General features: G+C 38.6%; 1 protein-coding gene across 5 annotated transcripts in view; it reads right to left on the bottom strand.

Moving 5' to 3' along the window:
* Nucleotides 1-20933, bottom strand: part of baz2bb (bromodomain adjacent to zinc finger domain, 2Bb) — a 52474-nt gene that overhangs the window by 30800 nt on the left and 741 nt on the right. The gene's annotated exons all lie outside the window — the stretch shown is intronic.

The raw sequence follows: 20933 nt of genomic DNA, 5'->3' as shown, positions 1-20933 counted from the left end.
GCTGAATGCCCTATATGAAGGTCACAAAAAGGGATCCATGATTTTAACCTTAGAATGTGACACTGCGATAATGAAATTTCAGGCTGTAAAATGAAAACAGTAATTTTAATAGCTGATCTTCTAAATCACCATTCTAATGGACATGTGAACACATCTCTGCATTAGAGTGATGCAGAGAAACCAAAGAGCCCTCAATGTCGCAATGTCAGGGAGAGCATGATTAAGATGTTTATAACAGAGCACTGATCTTCCAGCTTTCACACATTCAAAAGACACTGCAGTGGGCAGATGAAAGACGGAAAGACAAGAAAGCGGCAACCTTTTAAAAACCAGGCTTCTTATTTTTAAAGGACCTTGACTAAAGGTTAATGCTTACTTTATTTTAGTTAGTTATAGTCTTCCTCTTTTCAGTCCATCTAAAACCAAGTTTGGTGGTGAGCCACAATTTTTTGAGCACTTATCTTGCTTAAACACCTCTGAGGTATTTGATTCATATCTTCATAGCCAGCAATGTCTGGTGCGATGTTTATGATGATGTGAACACTGTACTGGTGTGTTGTGGTGAAGAGAGAGTGTGAAAGTGAAATTGTCGAGCTACGTTCCCACCCTCACCTGTGGTCATGAACTCTGGCTAATGGCTGCAAGAATCAGATAGTGAGCGCAAGCAGCGGAAATGAGCTTCCTCTGAAGGGTGTCTGGGCTCAGCCTTGTAGTCAGGTTGAGGAGCTTAGCTATTCAGGAGGAGCTCAAAGTAGAGTTGCTACTCTTTTACATTGAAGGGAAGCTACTTGAGCTGGTTCAGTGATCTGACTAAACTGGACATCTCCTGTGTGAGGTGATTAAGATACGTCCAAACAAGATGACCCAGAGCAAACCCAAGACACACTGGAGATATTGCAGTTGACTTGGGAAGGAGGTAGACGAGGAGAGGGCGGTCCGGACACCTCTACTTAGACTACTGGCCCTGAAATCCAGCCCAGAATAAGCAGCAGATAATGGACAGACAGACAGACAGACAGATAGAAAGACAGATGCAGCAAAAACAACTAGTTCCTCAAACCAGAACACAAAAGCAGCCTGAAATTGGGCGGAAATGTCAAACTGTTAGACTCATGACGCTCATGTATGGTTGTGAGGCAAACACGAAAGGGGACAGGATCATCTTTGTTTACGTGTTGACTCAGCAGTGACGATATTAAATAAGAGAATTTGAAAGCGTTACAGAATTCCAGATCACCTCGCTGTGTTTTATTACACTTAATGCTGAGCTGTGGCTCTGGTCCCATTTCTGTGTTTTCTTTCCCATTAATAAAAACATTTCTTCCACAAAGTCATGCAGAAAAGAGTACAGATTGAAAATTCTAAAATTTCCCACGCCTGTGGTGGGAGTGTTTCAAAACCAAATACACAAATGATTACAGGGTAGTGCAGGATTAATAGATTCTGCTCAGAGACTTGGCTCACACAACATAGATCTCGGTGACTGGTGAGGTCATCTTTTCTAAGACAGTTTGGCACAATTTATGATGTCATTTATTGCAGAACATGCTTAACAACACTTGTGTTTTTGCTCTGTATAATGCAAAGCAAAAACACAAGGGACAATTAAAACCCACTAACAGCTATGTTATGAATTAGATTAATATATTAATATAAAAATATGTGCAGTTAAATCACATAATATGAACTTACATGGCTAAAGACCCTAAGGTAGCTAAACTGGTCGTGCTTAGAGTAATGAATGAGCCTCCAACTTGAATTTCATCAATGAAATGTGTTTATATTTTGCATTTGGATAGACTAAGTATATTTTGCTGTAGCTAAGTCCAGGAGCATAATAAGCCCAGGAGTTCTGACTTATTGCTAGGTATGAAGGAAAAGAGTAAAGACGTAGTTTTATTTAGTTCACTCAAAATGGGACTAGCACCGTTTTCCCCTAATGTAGAATAAAATGAAGCCAAAGAAATCATAATTGCCTACTTCTGTGAAAGATGGGACATGGAATTCTATCCATCCATTCGCTTCCGCTTATCCTTTTTTCAGGGTCGCGGGGGGCGCTGGAGCCTATCCCAGCTGTCGTAGGGCGAGAGGCAGGGTACACCCTGGACAGGTCACCAGTCTGTCGCAGGGCCAACACACAGGGACAGACAACCATTCACACTCACATTCATTCGCACATTCACACCTAGTGACAATTTGGATTATCCAATTAGCCTATCCCCACAAGCTGCATGTCTTTGGACGGTGGGAGAAAGCCGGAGTACCCGGAGGGAACCCACGCAAACACGGGGAGAACATGCACACTCCACACAGAAAGACCCCGGCCTGATGTTGGAATTGAACTCAGGACCTTCTTGCTGTGCGGCAACAGTGCTAACCACCGTGCCACCGTGCAAATTAAATGAATGCTGACATTTGAGTTAAGCCTCATTATATATTAGATTGATTATTTAAGCAAAATATTATTGTAATCCAAATTCCGAGGTAGAGTCCCGTGACAAATATTTTCCTACTTCCAGATTTCTTATTTTAGTGCATATTTGTCATGTTGGGATGATGTTCTCTTTCAGTAATGTTGTCTTAGTTTTACACCAGATGTAAAGGGATACAACTTTTGTCTTGTTAGTCCACTTTTTCCCAAAAGTCTTGAAAATCATCAAGATGGTTTTTTTGGCAAATGTAAGATGAGCCTTTGTGTTCTTTTTGGTGAACAGTGTTTTTTGCAGGAACGCTCACCTTAACTGACATAAATGAGGTCTCTAGTTCTTTACATTTTTTTCTGGCTTCTTTTGCGACCCCCTGGATGAATCGTCAACACACTATTGGAGTAATTTTGGTAGGCTGGCCACTCTTGGAACAATGGTTAACCTTCCCAAATCCTCCACTTTTGGATAACCCTTTTCAGACTAGTCAATGACTTTCTTTCTCAGCAGTATTTGAGTTTCTTTAGATCACTGCATGATATGTTGGCTTTTGAGATCTTTTGGTCTACTTCACTTTGTCAGGGGTTTTATTAATTTTGTTATTCATTATTTAATAGGTCTGGCAGTAATCAGGCATGGGTGTGGCTAGGGAAACTCAGTACAGCTTTCCAAATGAAAAAACAAAACAAAAGAAAAGAAAAAAAAAAGAGAGAGGGGGACTATTAGCACTGAAAAATGGTATAATTCTTGTCTAATATTAAAATTTGCTTGATTATCTGAAGCATGTGAATTGTGACAAATATGGAAAAAATAAATCAGCAGATATATGTGCAAATATTCTTTCACGGCACTGTACATTCTATATACACGCCAACATGCACTTTATTCCCTAATGCTCAACCAATTCTGCATGTCACTGTCTGGGGCTCCACAAGAGCAACAGACTGAAAACAGACAATCCCTGTTGACATTCCACTGCTGTGAGCCATTAAAGCAAAGGTTATCAGAGAAATGGTGAAGGAAAATATCAAACAGTTTTTCCATTCAGAGTTCTTTGTTCTTGGCACCAGGATGTGCCTGGCTTTTAACATCATAATTTTAGGAAAATTAACAGGAAGAGGTTACAAAATTAAAAAGGGCATTTTATTCTTTTAAATATGGTACTTGTAGTGAAATGAAGCAAGATAATGGCTGTAAGATGGGGAAAAAGAAAAACATTTGGCTTCTTTTATTAGCACTCAAAACACCTGAAATTCATTGGAGAGTTAATACTAAGCTCACGGTACATGCAGCTGTGCCTTCAATAGATCCACGAGTGTCACTTGGGATACTCAGACTATTTTTATTTTGATGAATGTGCAGCAAAAAATAACTAATTTCCTGTCTGCCTCAGAGCCATCTTCACAGAAAGAGCTTCTCCTCTGGAGCTGACTGCACATTTCCATCACCTGCTTGCACTGCTTCAGACTGCCATATAACACCACCATTGACTTTCGTACTCAACACTAATAGGTTAACGTTTAATAACTCTGAATTATTACCATACCAGCAATCGTGCCAACAACCAGTGGCCAATTTCTATAACTAACAAATATGACAAGTATATAATTGGAATGTGGGCTTAAACATGCTCTTGGTTTAGAAGCACTGTTGCTTTCATTGAGTTAAGCCTCGCTGTGACAACAGCTTCTCAGTCCTTCTACTGTTTGAGCTGAAAAAGGTTAAAAAAAAAGGCCTTTAAACTACTATACATGTGCAAAGTTTCACAATATCGTTACTTCATTAACAGCTGAATTAGGGCTGTGTGATATGACCAAAATCTCATATCCCGATACAAATCACAAAAATGTAACATTTTCTGTAAATTCTGTGAATCTCGGGCAGCTTGTCTTGCAGGAAGTGTTTCCAGCTGCGCGTCATGTAGCTGGAGTCGAGTGTTTTAACCGATGCATGAAACTATACATTTTTAGACATAAGTTGTAACGGCCGCCGTTTTCTTTGTGAGTATTTATTACACGCGTGCTGCGGGGAAAAGCCTGTTCTAACGTTTGAGTCTAAGGTTTATTTTTTAGTACCTGGCGGCTCTTTTTTACTTCTCATCCGTAAATAATCTGCTCTTTCACGTGATTCAGTTTATTTTTGAAAAGTCTCAACAGGATCTTGAGCTTTATTGTGAAAGGTTTATGTGGAACATAAACAAGCGGACACGCAATGGTGTCACCATCGTTGTTGCTAACCACAACGCATACAAACAGGCGCTTGTCCGTCTGTAGTGTGGTTATATTAAATATAAGAGAAAAAGAGAACTTTAAGAAATTAATATAGCCACTACAGTGACCATCAAAACGATGAAAAAATATTGCCGTAAAGAGTTTATTTTGCGACACCACAAAACAAACGATAGCGTAAAATGAAACGATAGACGTTTTTATATAGTCATCCGATATATATTGTTATATCGAACAGCCCTAAGCTGAATCCAGTGAGCCTACAACAGCGCTAAACAAATGACATGCTAATTCACGTTACGAACAGAATAAGCACAGTTAGCTACTTCTTTACTATGGGAAGGAGCAGAGGTATATGCTTGCCACCACACAGCTAGAACTATCACAAACCTCTACTAGGTGCACGTGCCGTAACAACAAAAAGATGACTGACATTTCCCATTTGGATTTCTGGCTCTTTAGGGTAAGCTCTGATTTGCCCCATAAATTTTTGATTCAGGATTCTTTGCTTTGAGTCAACAGTGACACTGTATGCAAAATTAGAAAGACACCTTGCGATAGTGTGCGAATCAAGTTCCCGCTCACCATGTTTGTCCAGACTTACAGATTTACTTTAATATAAGCTTTGAAGAAATGCAATAGATGGGCAGCAAAGATTTGTATCCAACCAAATGAGAGTGTTGTGGTTCTGAAAAATGTCAAAAAAGTGTTTTTGCAGAACATTACAATATAACTGTAATTATGACCTTTGATCTTTTGGTCAGGAAGTCTCATGACATCATCACTTTATACACCAATTATAACAAAATTTTGGCCGATAATTAAGAGATAAAGTTTTCAGATATGGCAGAAAAGCTCTTTGTGCAGCCTCGGTGACCCTGACCTTTGACCACCAAAATCTAATCAGTTCTTTCTCAAATGCAAGTGATGATTTTGTGTCCAATGTGAAGAAATTCCCCTTAGGCACTCCTGAGATATCGTGTTTCTGGGAATTGGATGTGGAGGATCAGACAACGTGAAAACATAATGCCTCTGGCCACAGCTGTCACTGGTGTGGAATCATAATGAAACTAATTGACGCCTACAAAGCAGGACAAAGATATAAAAAGATACCAGTGCCTTCCACTGTCACATAAGAAAAACTGTGGAAGTGCAGAGAAGACAAGATCCAAAAATCTTTAGATAAAAGTGCACTCCTGCAGGTAAGCAGGCAAAGCAAAAACAACGATATGACTACACACAAGTGCTGCAGGAGGGTTGATGTTTGGTGCCCTTTTCCCCTGAAATAGCATTAATGCACATACAATCTCTACATGACAAAAAAAAATATTATGGTTTAAGTAACACTAAAACTAAATAATTTGAATTTGCTCTTATCACACACAAAAATCCACTAAATTTACGACTCCATGAAAACACCAAAAGCCTTTTTGCACCACAGCTCAAAAAATCCACACAGATGTTTTATTTGTCTTCGATATTTGATTTTGATTTTATATTTTCAGTATACGAAATCAAAAACTGTTGAAGAAAGATCAGTTTGATGTATGAATATCAAATAATAAATAATTACCATGAGAGCAATGGACCCTCTGCTCCTCCCCCCCCTCCCGAAGCATGCCACTTATCCAAACATTTCCTCCTGGACATTCAGGCTACATGAATATAATATTCATTTTACTGCAGGAGGACAGTCAATGCATAACAATGAGATCTGCTAATGAAATCAACCATCAAGCTGAAATCCATACATATTAAACTAGTGTCTCAATGTCATTTGCGTTTTGCATCGTTTGCTCATTTTCCTCATTTTTCCCCAGGTTCACCCGATATTTTATGGCGATTTGTTTGCAGTCAAGAACAATACGCGTATAGCGCAGTTTTATTCTGTGCATGTGTGTTATTCAAGTAATGAGAGGAGCCATTACCACATTAATATAATTTGCATAAACATTCTAATCATTACAAACCCTTCCACCTTAGCAAATTGTTTATTTTGTGTCACATAATGTTAATGAAAACCAGCCGCCAAATAGATGCCATTCATACCCCTGAGTAATCACTGCCCATTAACTGTCAAAATATTTTCAGTAATTCTATAACAACAATGCTCTTCTATCCCCTCCTGCACATTTATATAGAAGCTATAGAGCTGTACACAAATAATTAGGTATTCATTTGCTGAATAGTTATTAGGTTTTCAATTTTGGGTATTTACTGTAAATATCCTTTAAAATGTCAAAATTGTATATTGTAAATTAAGCTTGGATCTGGCCTGACATCCCTCATATTCAGCGCAGTGATCATTTAGGCTTCATTTAGCCTTATTTTTGCCAGTTTATCAACTTTGATTCAAGAGCTTCACACAGCACCAAGTTAAAAACACTAACAAACAAACAAAATAATTTCTTGACAACCAAATCTTTCCATCTGCTCAGACAGGCATACCTCTAACTGTACTGTTCGGTGAGCTGCAGCATGAAGACTGAGTCTGAGCAATGTGTAAGAGAGGAACAACAAATTAAGCATTTTCTTTTTTTCTCCCAATCATTTTACATGAAAATAAAACTGAAATCACAACCCTTTCATAAGCCTTAACTTATGTGTTCTGTGATTTTTTTTCAGCCATTGTCTCAAGCTTTGGTTGCCAAGACAAACAGGTTGCATACAGGACAGCTCTAAAATACAGTTCATTTTAAATGTTTCAAGAATGCAAGTGCTTGCTTGTTCACTGCCTACAATTTCCCTCATTATGCACATACACCCTGCTTAATGATTACACATTTAATCCCCCTTTAAATATGACATTTAAATCCTTTCCCACTAGCTTAGAGGAGAGATAACTGATCAAGTGCTAGGGGATCTCCGTGAGCGACAGAAGGTCACCGCCGCCAGCAGAGCTGATAGGGAAAATGGCGTTGATGCTCCCTAACTGCCATTTTTCTTCCCTGACAAAGACTCCATCTGCCACCAAGCCATTTGCAGCCTCGGAGTTTGAATTTCAATGATTTCCTACCATTCTACAACTCAGCATTCACCTTGATGTCCCCTCCAAACCTTCCTGAGCGCTGACACCACAGATCCTCTGTCCAGGCCCTGGAGGATGTCGACAAGACTCATTCTGCTAAGTGGTATTTGTGCTATTCAGGAATGGTAAGCATTTCATTACCACTACTTATAAACAGAAATAAGCGAAGAACGGACAGAGCATACTGTTTTTTGCTATCATGTCACATTACGTAACGACAGCAAACTTCTGCTTGGTTTCCTCTAAAAGTTACAAATTATAACTTTCTACATAGAGGGAAATTACACACTTAATTGCTGCACATGAAACTAAAAAAAAAAAAGAGGCTTGGATAAACCTGACTTAGAGCTTCCATTTACAACATATGCCACGTGCCAGCACTCAAGATCAATAATGTAAATGGAAAACATGCCACACTTGGATAAACAACATTACAGTGGGGCAAAAAAGTATTTAGTCAGCCACCAATTGTGCAAGTTCCCCCACTTAAAATGATGACAGAGGTCAGTAATTTGCACCAGAGGTACACTTCAACTGTGAGAGACAGAATGTGAAAAAAAAAATCCATGAATTCACATGGTAGGATTTGTAAAGAATTTATTCGTAAATCAGGGTGGAAAATAAGTATTTGGTCAATAACAAAAATACAACTCAATACTTTGTAACATAACCTTTGTTGGCAATAACAGAGGTCAAACGTTTACTATAGGTCTTTACCAGGTTTGCACACACAGTAGCTGGTATTTTGGCCCATTCCTCCATGCAGATCTTCTCAAGAGCAGTGATGTTTTGGGGCTGTCGCCGAGCAACACGGACTTTCAACTCCCGCCACAGATTTTCTATGGGGTTGAGGTCTGGAGACTGGCTAGGCCACTCCAGGACTTTCAAATGCTTCTTACGGAGCCACTCCTTTGTTGCCCGGGCGGTGTGTTTTGGATCATTGTCATGTTGGAAGACCCAGCCTCGTTTCATCTTCAAAGTTCTCACTGATGGAAGGAGGTTTTGGCTCAAAATCTCACGATACTTGGCCCCATTCATTCTGTCCTTAGCACGGATCAGTCGTCCTGTCCCCTTGGCAGAAAAACAGCCCCATAGCATGATGTTTCCACCCCCATGCTTCACAGTAGGTATGGTGTTCTTGGGATGCAACTCAGTATTCTTCTTGCTCCAAACACGACGAGTTGAGTTTATACCAAAAAGTTCTACTTTGGTTTCATCTGACCACATGACATTCTCCCAATCCTCTGCTGTATCATCCATGTGCTCTCTGGCAAACTTCAGACGGGCCTGGACATGCACTGGCTTCAGCAGCGGAACATGTCTGGCACTGCGGGATTTGATTCCCAGTGTGTTACTGATGGTGACCTTTGTTACTTTGGTCCCAGCTCTCTGCAGGTCATTCACCAGGTCCCCCCGTGTGGTTCTGGGATCTTTGCTCACCGTTCTCATGATCATTTTGACCCCACGGGATGAGATCTTGCGTGGAGCCCCAGATCGAGGGAGATTATCAGTGGTCTTGTATGTCTTCCATTTTCTGATGATTGCTCCCACAGTTGATTTTTTCACACCAAGCTGCTTGCCTATTGTAGATTCACTCTTCCCAGTCTGGTGCAGGTCTACAATTCTTTTCCTGGTGTCCTTCGAAAGCTCTTTGGTCTTGGCCATGGCGGAGTTTGGAGTCTGACTGGTTGAGGCTGTGGACAGGTGTCTTTTATACAGATGATGAGGTCAAACAGGTGCCATTCATGCAGGTAACGAGTGGGGGACAGAAAAGCTTCTTACAGAAGACGTTACAGGTCTGTGAGAGCCAGGGATTTTCCTTGTTTGAGGTGACCAAATACTTATTTTCCACCCTGATTTACGAATAAATTCTTTACAAATCCTACCATGTGAATTCATGGATTTTTTTTTCACATTCTGTCTCTCACAGTTGAAGTGTACCTCTGGTGCAAATTACTGACCTCTGTCATCATTTTAAGTGGGGGAACTTGCACAATCGGTGGCTGACTAAATACTTTTTTGCCCCACTGTACATACTTCACACTAACCCAGAAAAAGCCTGACCTCACCTCCTCACAACCCACAAATGAATCACACCTGATGTGATGTAGCATAAACAGAAGAAATAATGATACAAAACACATTTCACTATTTTCAAAACATCTTAATTTATACCAGCCGTTCTGTCTGGCAACAATACAAGAAATTAACTGCTGGGCCTTTTAGGTACACTGAAGCTTATTGGTAACTGTTACAATAAATCTTTGAGGGATTCTACCATATACACAGATGAAAGGGAGAGAGATCAGCTTTAGATGAAGATGGGATTCCTGTGGTGAGGCTCATTTTGCTATTGCCATTTCAGCTCAGCTTGTCTGCCATGCCTCAGTGACCCGTGTCTTTCTAGGGTCAGCCACAAAAAGTCAGTCATTTCCTCTATATCAACAAGGGGACTGTGTACATGTCATGAATTTCATGACGAAGATAGGTCTGTGCGGTATGTTGACTTTCTCAATATATAGATATTTTGACTCATAAATATTCGAAGAAGATGAAGTCAGAGCCATAGATGTTGGGACAGTGATTTATTTTTTCTGTGCAATTGCAACTAGACTTTCAGTTTTAATTCATGAGGTTTGGGAAAAATATTGCATTAAATGTTTTAGATTTAGTCGTTTGTTTTTTTTTTTAAACTTGTTTTACACAGTCTTTCAATTCAAACAGCTAGTTGTTGTATTTGTAGCATTCCATACACGCCGCCAACAAGAAAGTTGCAGAGTGCCCTCTGGTAAAAAACTATGCAACATCAACACTCATAACACAGTTGAAGGGTGTTTTTTCTAGCACTTCTTTACTTTTTAAATTTTAATTTATTAGCCATCATCAGCCACCTGAAATACCCACACCACTAAATTAGCAAATAACTAATATTGGGCTCTACAGATGACTGATCAGACATTTAAAAAAAAACCAACAACAACAACAACACAAAAAACCCATTCAAATGTTGCTTAAAGATGCTCTTGGATTGTTTTCCATGGCCCGTTACTAATGTGTACTACTGTGATGCACCATCCTATCAGTTTGCAGCATCTGCCTAAATCTAAGGAGGCCGTATACTTCTATATGCTGCTTTTTTAGTCACATCATCAATAAACAACAATGCCCCAGTTTAACTGAGAGCTATACATGGCTATGCTATTACATTGCCTCCATCATTTTTAAACAGGCTAGTGTGTAAGCCTTTGCATTATGAGACACTATTTTCCTTTTCCATACTTTCCTTTTGCCATCATTTAGAACAAGTTAATCTTGGTTTCATCCATCAGTATGGGGGACACACTTTTCAGATGTTTACTAGCAAAGACTAAGCTGCCTGTGTATTTACTTAATGAAGATAGAATTGTAGACGTTTGCTAAAAGCCTAATAGGTATCACTAAGAAAGAGATTCAATGATCATCCACTTTTGTTGTCTAATGAAGTTATCTGGACAATTTTTGTTGTTATCAGTACTTTTTTTAAAGAATGGACCAAATTTTTTATTTTGCCCAATACTCAGGGTTTTTTTTTTTTTACTAATTCTATGACAGGCTAAACTAAATTCACACCACTGTAAATGTGTATGGTATGCATTGATCACTGAACTACATCTGATTAATTAATTAAAAACTACAATAAAAAAAAAAAAGCCTGGAATATACACTATATGAAGTATTAGGCCACCTACACATTACACCTACAGGAGTCTTCATGGCATTTGCCTCTAAATAGGCATTATTATGGAGCTGGTCTTCTCTGAAGGCTTTCTGCAAGATTTTGGGGAGTGTCAGTGGAAAATTTTGCCCACATATCCAAAAGAATATTCATGACGGCAGACACTAATATTGGGTGACATGGCCTGGGTCACAAATGCCATTCTATTTCAATCCAAAAGTGAACATGGCTCTGTGCAGGCCAGTCAAGTTCTCCCACACCCAAAACTGTTCTCACAAAGTTGGAAGGTGAAATTTGTCCAAAATGGTAAGCTGAAGTATTAAGACTTCCCATCATTGAAATCAAGAGGCCGAGGCAAACACCAGGAAAAAAACCCATAGCTTTTATCCTTTCTCCAGTGAACTTCCCAGACGTGCAAGTAATGCTCTCCTAGCATTCGCTCGTCTCAATACTCGGACTATCGGGTAGAAACGCACGATTAGTAATTTCACAGAACACTTTTCCACTGCTACAGAGTTGATTGGCAGCAGGGTTTGCACCACTCCATCCAATGCTTTGCATTGTGCCGGGTGATGTAATGTGAGGTTTGCAGATATTACAGCCATGGAAACCTGAGAAGCTCACAGTACACAGTTTGGGTGCTGATGTTTGGAGTGATTTTGATGATGGCGACTTTTACACATTATGCACTTCAACCCTCTGTGACTAAGCTCAGTGACTTTACTTGATCAGACACTGTGGCAGAGTTGTGATAATTCTAAAATTCTTCTAATTTGCCGTAACACCAATTACAGTTGACTGTGGAATATCTAGGAGAGAAGAAATTTCACGAAATGACTTGTTGCAGCAGTTGCATTACAGTGCCACATTTCACTGAGCTCTTCAGAATAATCCATCCTTTCATAAATGTTTCTAAAAGCAAACTGCATGGCTAGAGGCTTGATTTTATACACCTGCGGCCTGCCTCATGAAACACTGATGCACAACAGAGAAAAACTGAAGTACCTGCAAGCTTGTAATAACTCTTATAAATCACCATCAGGCATTGCGGTCAAAGAAAAAAAACCCAACATTTTCTTATTGTACCTCTAATTAGTACTAAGTGATATACTTGCTATCTGATGTACTTTTCAGCTGTGAAGGCAGCAATTTCTATTTCTACAGGAGCTCAAAAAAAAAAAAAAGGATATAAAGCTACTATATGTGAATCCCAAATTAAATTTTAAAACAAAGGCAAACAATAGCTCCAATAACACCAATTACCCCTATTTGGACCATAGTCATTTAAATATACCCCATAATCAAAAAAGTTTTTTTCCCTCCCCCAAGAGATTTAAATATGCTCTAAAGCCGTAACACTTTAACGCAAAGACAGATAGGAATTAATTAGATACACACAAAAAATGAGAGCAAAGCATAAAGCAGCACAGACTAATTTCATAAAGGAGGACTTTGTTATATTTCAACCTAATTGGAAAAATCTTAATCCCATCCCCAAATAAGACTTGAAAATGAGGCGATCCACCTAGTTCAGCATGTCCATTCATCAGTTACATGTTCCAGTTTTACAAAGCACAGGCTTGCTTTTCTAATTTAAAAATATAGAAATAAAAACAAGCATTTCAAAGAGCCTAACAGTGGACGTTAACAATGGGATGCCAATGCAACAAAATACTGTATAAGACTTTCCTCACTGCTGTGACATCGCCACTCGCCGCCTTAAATACAAGACAACAACAGTCATTTATTGTTTGATTTTATCGACTTACCCATTCAGCATTCTTCCTATCTGGCAGCCACATGAAAATGTAATAAAAATGATAATATGGACCCCTGGGGAAATTTTAGCATCAGTAGAAAAATCAAGCTTCTACTCCTAGAGACAACAGAGGGCAATGGGACATGACAAAAACACTTAAGATATTGGATTATGACCTACTGTGTAACAAGAGTGGCTTTGGAGCTATGGTGCCAACATTTGGATTTTACAGTGAATCAATAATTATAATAAGGAATGTATTAGATCAAATCAATGTTATTAATTTAAGCACACTAAAACTCCTCTGGCAAAGCAGCGAAAATGATGAGATTTACTTTCCAACTCTTCTATTGATATTTCTGTTCAGAAACTGAGACATAGCCACTCCCTTGGTCCAAAGATGTTTTAACACACATATGTTAGGAACTGCAAATATTTCTAACCAGTCAGCACATGTATCCTATTCATGCATTACCATCTGGCTTCATTTTGTTTGGAATGTACAGGAAATGAAGACCTAGACCTGCCTGAGTCTGAATCATTTAAATCCTTTCAAGTCTTAGTGTGGCAAGTGTTAAAACCACTAACATTTCTAGAACTCTTAAGTAATCATTACCAATACCATGGAAAAATCTAAATAATTGCTGAGGGATCTAATACTATCCTCATTTAGCAGGAGTATGATATATTGGGGGTTGGCGGCCCCTTGGAAATCGCCGGTTGCTTGGGAAAAATATGAATTAAATTGACTTTGAAGAGGTTCCACGTCAAAAACATCCTTATGATGATTGCTTTGATTGTTAGTAGATCACAGCAGTCACCTGAGGTTTTGAGTTAAAGATGCTGACTTTTTAGCAAATATTTAAGAACTACTCGCCGAGTGGTAGTAAACGTGAAAAAGTGCAACGCAAATAAGAAACAAAGAATGCTCTGCTACCTTACCGTCTTACCGTTGCAACCAACACATTTCCAGGTTGCAAACAGTTTCCCCAGGCAACTTATGAATATAGACAGGAGATAGCTTAATGTGCCCTGTCAGCATTTCATGTTGAAAAGTTTACACAACTTGAAATGTAGTCATGTTCTGCTACACAATACAAGTAAAGCAGCCATCATATTGAACCTCAACACCTTTTCAGTTGTAAATCTTTATCAGTAGGCCAAACTTTATAATTGTGGTTCCAAAAGTCAACTTTTCAGAGTTTTAATCTATACTTCTTTCTTTCTTTTCTTTTTTTTTTTTTTAAAATGTCACAGTCCAAACTGGCCAACATTTTAATAACAATTTGATGAAAAGAAACACTCTGCTCAATTTACCTTTTGCCATGGTGAATTCTGGTATTGAAGGCCTACTATTTTTAATTACCCAGCCAGACTTAACCCAAGATAAACATAATTAACTCTAATTATCTGGAACAGAAAACAAGTTTAAAAAAAAAGTTATCAGTTTGTTAAATCTGCTTTCTGAAGCAGACTCTACCTGAACGATCAAGCAGACCAGACCAGCGTGCTTTAACCACAGCTCAATTGGCTAATTAGCATACGTAACATGGGATTAACTAGCATGTTTCACAACCTATATTTATACATAAACGTTCTCTGCAAAACAGGAAGATGGAGCTATAACACCAGATACAGATGTTGGTGAGATATCTATTTTTACCCGAAGATGTTTTTAGTTTGTTTGTACTTAAATTTTAATGGCTAATCTTAATAAAAATGGAAGACATGTTCTTAAAGCTGACACTTTATTTACTTTATATCTGAGTGGACTCCTACTGGAGATGGCTACCTCCCTACTCTGTTTTTGAAGATCAGCTGTTACAGGTATATCGGATCCAAAATGCAAAAATTTTAAACATTCATGAAAACACAGAAAAAGCTTTAAAATAAAGCTGGTGGATAAAGATCTAGAATGAAAGAGCTAATATGTCACTTTCATCCACCACATTTTCAGATATACAGATGCTGTTACCCTCCAGTTCTATTCGCTGCCAATAAAAATGAACTGTATTCAGCAGATCTCTCATCACCTGCACTTGACTGTACATCACGTACTGCACATCATCTCACCAGCTGTGCCACTGTGTGTTCTGAATACTAGTGCACAGACAGAGGTAACTTTAATCAACAGCTTCTGCAGGAACTATGTGAACTACTCCAAGCCTGAGGCTACTTGGGTTACTCAGCTATTCACCGATTTAGCTTCATATGATTTATTAAAAAAAAAAAAAAAACCAACAACAACAAAGAGCTGCTTACTAAGTCATGGAAATAACAGTCACAGGTACCCTCTGTAACAACAGACTCCTTAACTGCCCTGCACTGAACCATACTACTGAGCGTGCGCCCTCTTGGCTCTAAAACACTAACATCTCTATGTCATCATTTTCTCCTTTAAATACTTATAACATTAAGTTATATTATCATTATGTTTGCAATATTCATGTAGTGCAGCATGAGCGTTTGCCTCACCCTACACTGAATGTGCTGCTTATTTGGATTATCATGGCGTGTATCCACTCTTTTTAGTGGTTACACTTGCAGTGCATGTTCTACACAGTGCTGTGTGACTGACGGGCAAAACATGAAGCTGGCCTTTTGCTTTGGGATTGCTTTGTGCCTTTATGTTTAGGACCTGTGCTGTCAAAATGAAGGTATTTCTCAGATGTTTTTTGTAAAATGGGTAAGTAAAATATCTACATACTCCAGCCATAATAGCAAAAAAAAATTATTATTTTTTTTAAAAATACTGATGCAATTTCCATGTTTATTTAAAGAATCCTGAGCACTTTCTAAACTGTGCATGTTTAAAATGACTGTGCCCACCTCCATGTGAAAAAGAAAATACAGAAAACAAAACAGGTGGTATTTTTTTAACGTTAAAGGAGCAGCCCTCTGCAGCATGCATGCACCAATTACTCGCTGCCCTCGTGCCTGCTGAGCACGCTTTTATTAATTATAGTGGAAGCAGGATCTGCTCTGCAAATGGTGTGCATATGTTATTCTTCTGTTTGTGTCACTACTCTGTCAGTATAGATGTTTATGTCTGAATATCACAACTCTTAAAGAAATGCTGCTGGTATAACCTCTGGTACTATACCTTTATTATTAAGCATTGTTGTGTATTAAGCACATATATTATCCTTTTCAACTACGCTGACAAAATGTCATTAGTGTAAAATACTGCTATTGTGTTAGCACCTATTAGAAAATACCAGAAGCAATCACCAAAGTAAATAAAGTTATAGAATTACATATAAGTATTTACATATAATTAATTACATATAATTATCCATCTGATAATTTCTTAGCTGATGTTATCTAATGATAAACGTTTTGACAATTTAAACAAAGAGTACATTGATGATTAAATATTTGCTTGCTGAAATGTGGCATTTGTGGCATCTCATCTTTATATTCATAGTGTTTTTTTTCTTCAAAAGTATTAATTTTTATTCTGTCAGTAGGAAACGCCTGTTAAGTTCAAAATTTTAACAACCCCATTACTTAATTATTTTCTCAACGATGTCAGATTGTGTATTGCACGTCTGCTGTAACTCCTTCAGTGCTTCCCTTTAGTTGGGTGGTCCACCCAGAGGTATTTGTGTTTGCACAAGTATATTTGGCAATTTATTGTATTAATCTCAGAATGCCGTCATCCGTGATCAGTTAACTAGCAGGAAATTCCCTTGCTTTTATTTTGCGAGTTCAGTCAATGCTAGTTAAGTTGCCCCAGGCCTTCCCAGCTTATATTTTTCCTTTTGTATCACTCGTTAGCCAAGCCGTGTTTGATTGTGGCAGTCCAGAATATCAACTCACAACAGCTTCTCCCTTTAGAGAATCTCATCTTGAGGTCATATGAACTTCCAACTCTACTGTCTTGGACTGCAGCTGTGATTGCTCTTATTCTGCTCTACAGGTCAATGCCAAACTGAAAAACAGCTCGATTCAGATTCTGCAATCCATCAAGAAGAGACTTCTGTGTTGTTATGCCAACTTACTTAGGCTGCAGTGTCACGCCTTGTAATCTAAGATTGCGTCCATAGGTTAAGAGTATTATTAGAGAGGTAGCTGATTATATTGCTCGTGTATTTGTTACAAAAAGCTTGGCAGATAAAATCTTTGATAAGAAGAAACTTAGAAATAGTCCTCCTTAATAATTACAAACAACAAACTGCCCCCGCCCCCTCTTCACAACACCACAAACAGACTTTAAATCTGTGTGAAACACTGCATGGCTCACTTCAACATAATCTACTGCACCTGATCTATAGGAACAGCATAAGCTTTAAATCACACCTGTTCATAATAACAAATAATGACTGGTTATGCCTAAAGCTGAATGGTATTTTAATTTAATGTTGCAGCATACACTCAGTGGCCACTATTTTAGTTACACCTGTTCTATTGCTTGTTAACACTAATATCTAATTAGCCAATCACATGACAGCCATTCATTTAATTTATGATAGTAGACATGGTCAAGACAACTTGAGGCTCAAACCAAGCATTATAATTATGGTGATTTAAGCAACTGTGAACGTGGCAGAGTTGGACTGGTCTGAGTTTTTCAGAAATTAGTGATCAACTGGGATTTACACACACAGGCATCTTTAGGGTTTCCAGAGAATGGTCAGAAAAAGAACCACCAAAAAAAAAAAAAGAGCAAAAATGCTTGTTGATGTCAGGTCAGAGGAGAATGGCTAGACTGCTTCGAGATGATAGGAAGGCAAGAAAACTCAAATAAAGACTTGTTACAACCAAGAAATACAGAAGAGCATCTCTGAATGCACAAGATGTCTAAACTTAAAAGCAGACAGGCGGAAGCAGAAGACCAGACTAGGCCCCACTCCTGTTAGGCTAAGAACAGCAAACTGAGGCTGCAGTTTACACAGGCTGACCAAAATTAGACAACAGAGGATTGGAAAACACTGCCTATTCTCACCTTCTTGGCACACTTAAGACCTATTACTACCAACTGAAAATTGGTTAAATACCACAGCGTACTTAGTATTGTTTAAATAACCATATTCATCCCTCTATTACCACATCTTCCTCTCATCATCCTATGGCAGCTTCCGGCCACAAAACTGATCTGAAACTGGTTTCTTGAACATGACGACAAGTTCACTGCACTCAAATGACCTCCATGGTCACCATATCTCAGTCCGGTAGAGCTGTAGGATGTGGTGCAACGGATGCACAGCTGACAAATCTCAACATGGATGAAAATCACTAAGGACTGTTTTCAGCACCCTGTTGAATAACATAGAATTAAAACACCTCTGAAAACAAAACGAGATTCACACAAGTGATAATAAATGTACCTAATAAAGTGTCCAGTGAGTGTAGTTTCCTTAGCAGTGTCATTTAAAGAAGGCAGTTATGTTTACTAACTCTTTCACTTTGGCCTCTGCTGAGCCAAACGTTTTCAGGAATGCATTTCTTTTTACAAGTTTCTAATAAGACCAGACAATGATAAGGGGGAAAAACTGAGGGCTGCAGCATGCTTAGGACAGCTAAAGGGGCAAATATTTGTGGCAGCAGTGAGCAGATTTTAAATGCACGAGAATCAATAAAAAAGGTGGCTGCTGAAGCACAGTCTTTGCATGAGAGTGGAACAGTTCACAACAGCAGTGATCTAAAGGTCTATATTCATTTGTAATACTGCACCTACCTGACCAAGAAGTATGAATATGGAGTCAAATCATTCATTCTCAGCTGACCTATTTTTTATTTTATTTTTTGCTGCAGAGGGGGTAAATAAATACTAAACAGCCATCAGCCAATTAACACAGAAGGCAGACATCAAATCCAGAAGCGTCAGTGGTTCAAATTAAGCACTGCGACAAGCATCTCCAGGCGCAGAAAAAAAAAAAAACAGACCAGGAAGATGAGTGAAAAAGAGTATTCTCCCCGACATATTCCTAATAATCCACCTCCCTTGTGCCGCTCCCCTCGAGCTCACCCAATCATAAAGTGTCAACACTGACCTACAAAAAGGGACTCCTGTCAAGGCTTACATGCTTAAAAACATCAATCACGGCAGACAAAGAGGGTACATTGAATTATGCAGCATTAACCTTCGGGGCTTGCATATAAAGACCACAGATTTATTTATGCTTGTGTGTTAAGAGCCTCTGCACTGTTCCTTACAAAGTGCTGCCTGCCAAATTGATGAACCTGCACCTCAGCCCTCAGCTGGAGTCCAGCATCTTTGATTAATGAGTGCAAACTTGTGGAAAGGGCAAGAATAGGAGAGACAGGGTGAAAATGGGTGAAATGCAAATATTATAAGACCCTGGTTGTTGTTTTTCTCCACACTTGCTTTTAAAAGGCCATTGAAACAGAAACGGAAGATAAAACTATATATGCGTTTTTAAATCATATATAGTACACCTAGTAGTCTAGGAAAATAAATAAATTATACAAAAACTCACTCTGCGCCTTGCACTAATGTATATTGCTAATGGCAATTTAAGTGTGCTAAGCAGTTCTTTTAGACAACTTGTAATTAGGTGAATGATTGAGTTGAAAATCACGAGCTAAATTTGCCTTTGGAGCCCAGACAGCAAAGCCCTACAGTCTTCGTAGCACCCAAATGCCAAGTTGCTGACTCTATTGTTTTCTCTGTGTTAAAGGCTCATATTAGGAGCTTAACAACACTGCTCTGTGTGCAGAGCTCTTCAAGGGCATGTGAACTGAATAAATATGAGCCAAATGAGTGACCTTCTACCTGTGTTTTGATTCACTGGCAGTTACTGGATGCATGCATAACACATCAAGGCTGTGATCTGATTTATCTCGCTGCCTTGGCTACTGAAGCCATTTAAATGATGAACTTTAGCAGATCTAACGCTCGCTGCCATTTCACTGAGACTGTAAACACGAAGGTCACATCCTTGTTTATTAATATCAATTATATCTGTGAAGGCAAATCTACTCAAGTGTGCGGCAAACAAAAGATGTGCAGTGACAGGATAAGCTCTATGGATTGCATTGAGGGGTTTTTTTTGTTCTTTAAGAAGTGGGATAAATATTATCATGATAAAGTCTGAAGGGAAAGATCTGCAACAGTTGTTCATGTTTTCCTAAATTTCTGCTGTGATTGTAAGTAGTTTTTCCAGATAGGCTACATTTGCGTTTACTCACAAGAGGACAAGATTTTCCGAATTAAAATTAATTTAAGTGTGTTTAAAAGTGTGCTGCAGGAAACAAATGGGGACAATGTTATAATGTCCTGATTTCTGTGATGGAAGTTAGTCCAAGTTTTTGCTTGTGCCACCCGATTTATAACATTCTGCAAGGTTAAAAAATGAATCATAATAATAATTTAAATTAATTTAAAAATAAACAAAAACAAGCAAGAACAAACTCAATTTCTATGACTTCCCACATATATGAAACTGTTTATTAAATGTCATTAACAAAACTCTAACTCACCTCAACTCCAAAAAAGCACTGTTTTAATCTCACTCAAAACAGGTAGTTTTTTTTCTTTTTCTAAGACTCGTTTACTACCATTACTGTAATAAACACACAGCGTCTAAATAGAGGGTGCTATTTTAATGGCCCAACATGGCGAATGTCTTGTGGTTAATATGAAAGCTGGCACAAAAATGGAGGGCATTGTCATAATCTCAAAGGTTACATTTCAGCTCAGACCACAGCTGCAGCGTTAGCTGTGCTTTTCCTTTTAAGAGGAAGAAACAAAAAAGGAAGACAAGAGGTGGGGAGCGAGCAGCCCGTCTGCCACATTAATGCAGAATCATTTATT

The sequence above is a fragment of the Neolamprologus brichardi genome, chromosome 16 (assembly GCF_056152115.1).
Source record: "Neolamprologus brichardi isolate AB-2024 chromosome 16, ASM5615211v1, whole genome shotgun sequence".
Classification (NCBI taxonomy): domain Eukaryota; kingdom Metazoa; phylum Chordata; class Actinopteri; order Cichliformes; family Cichlidae; genus Neolamprologus; species Neolamprologus brichardi.
Note: the sequence above shows the minus strand (reverse complement) of the source record. Positions and strands in the feature narration are given on the sequence as shown.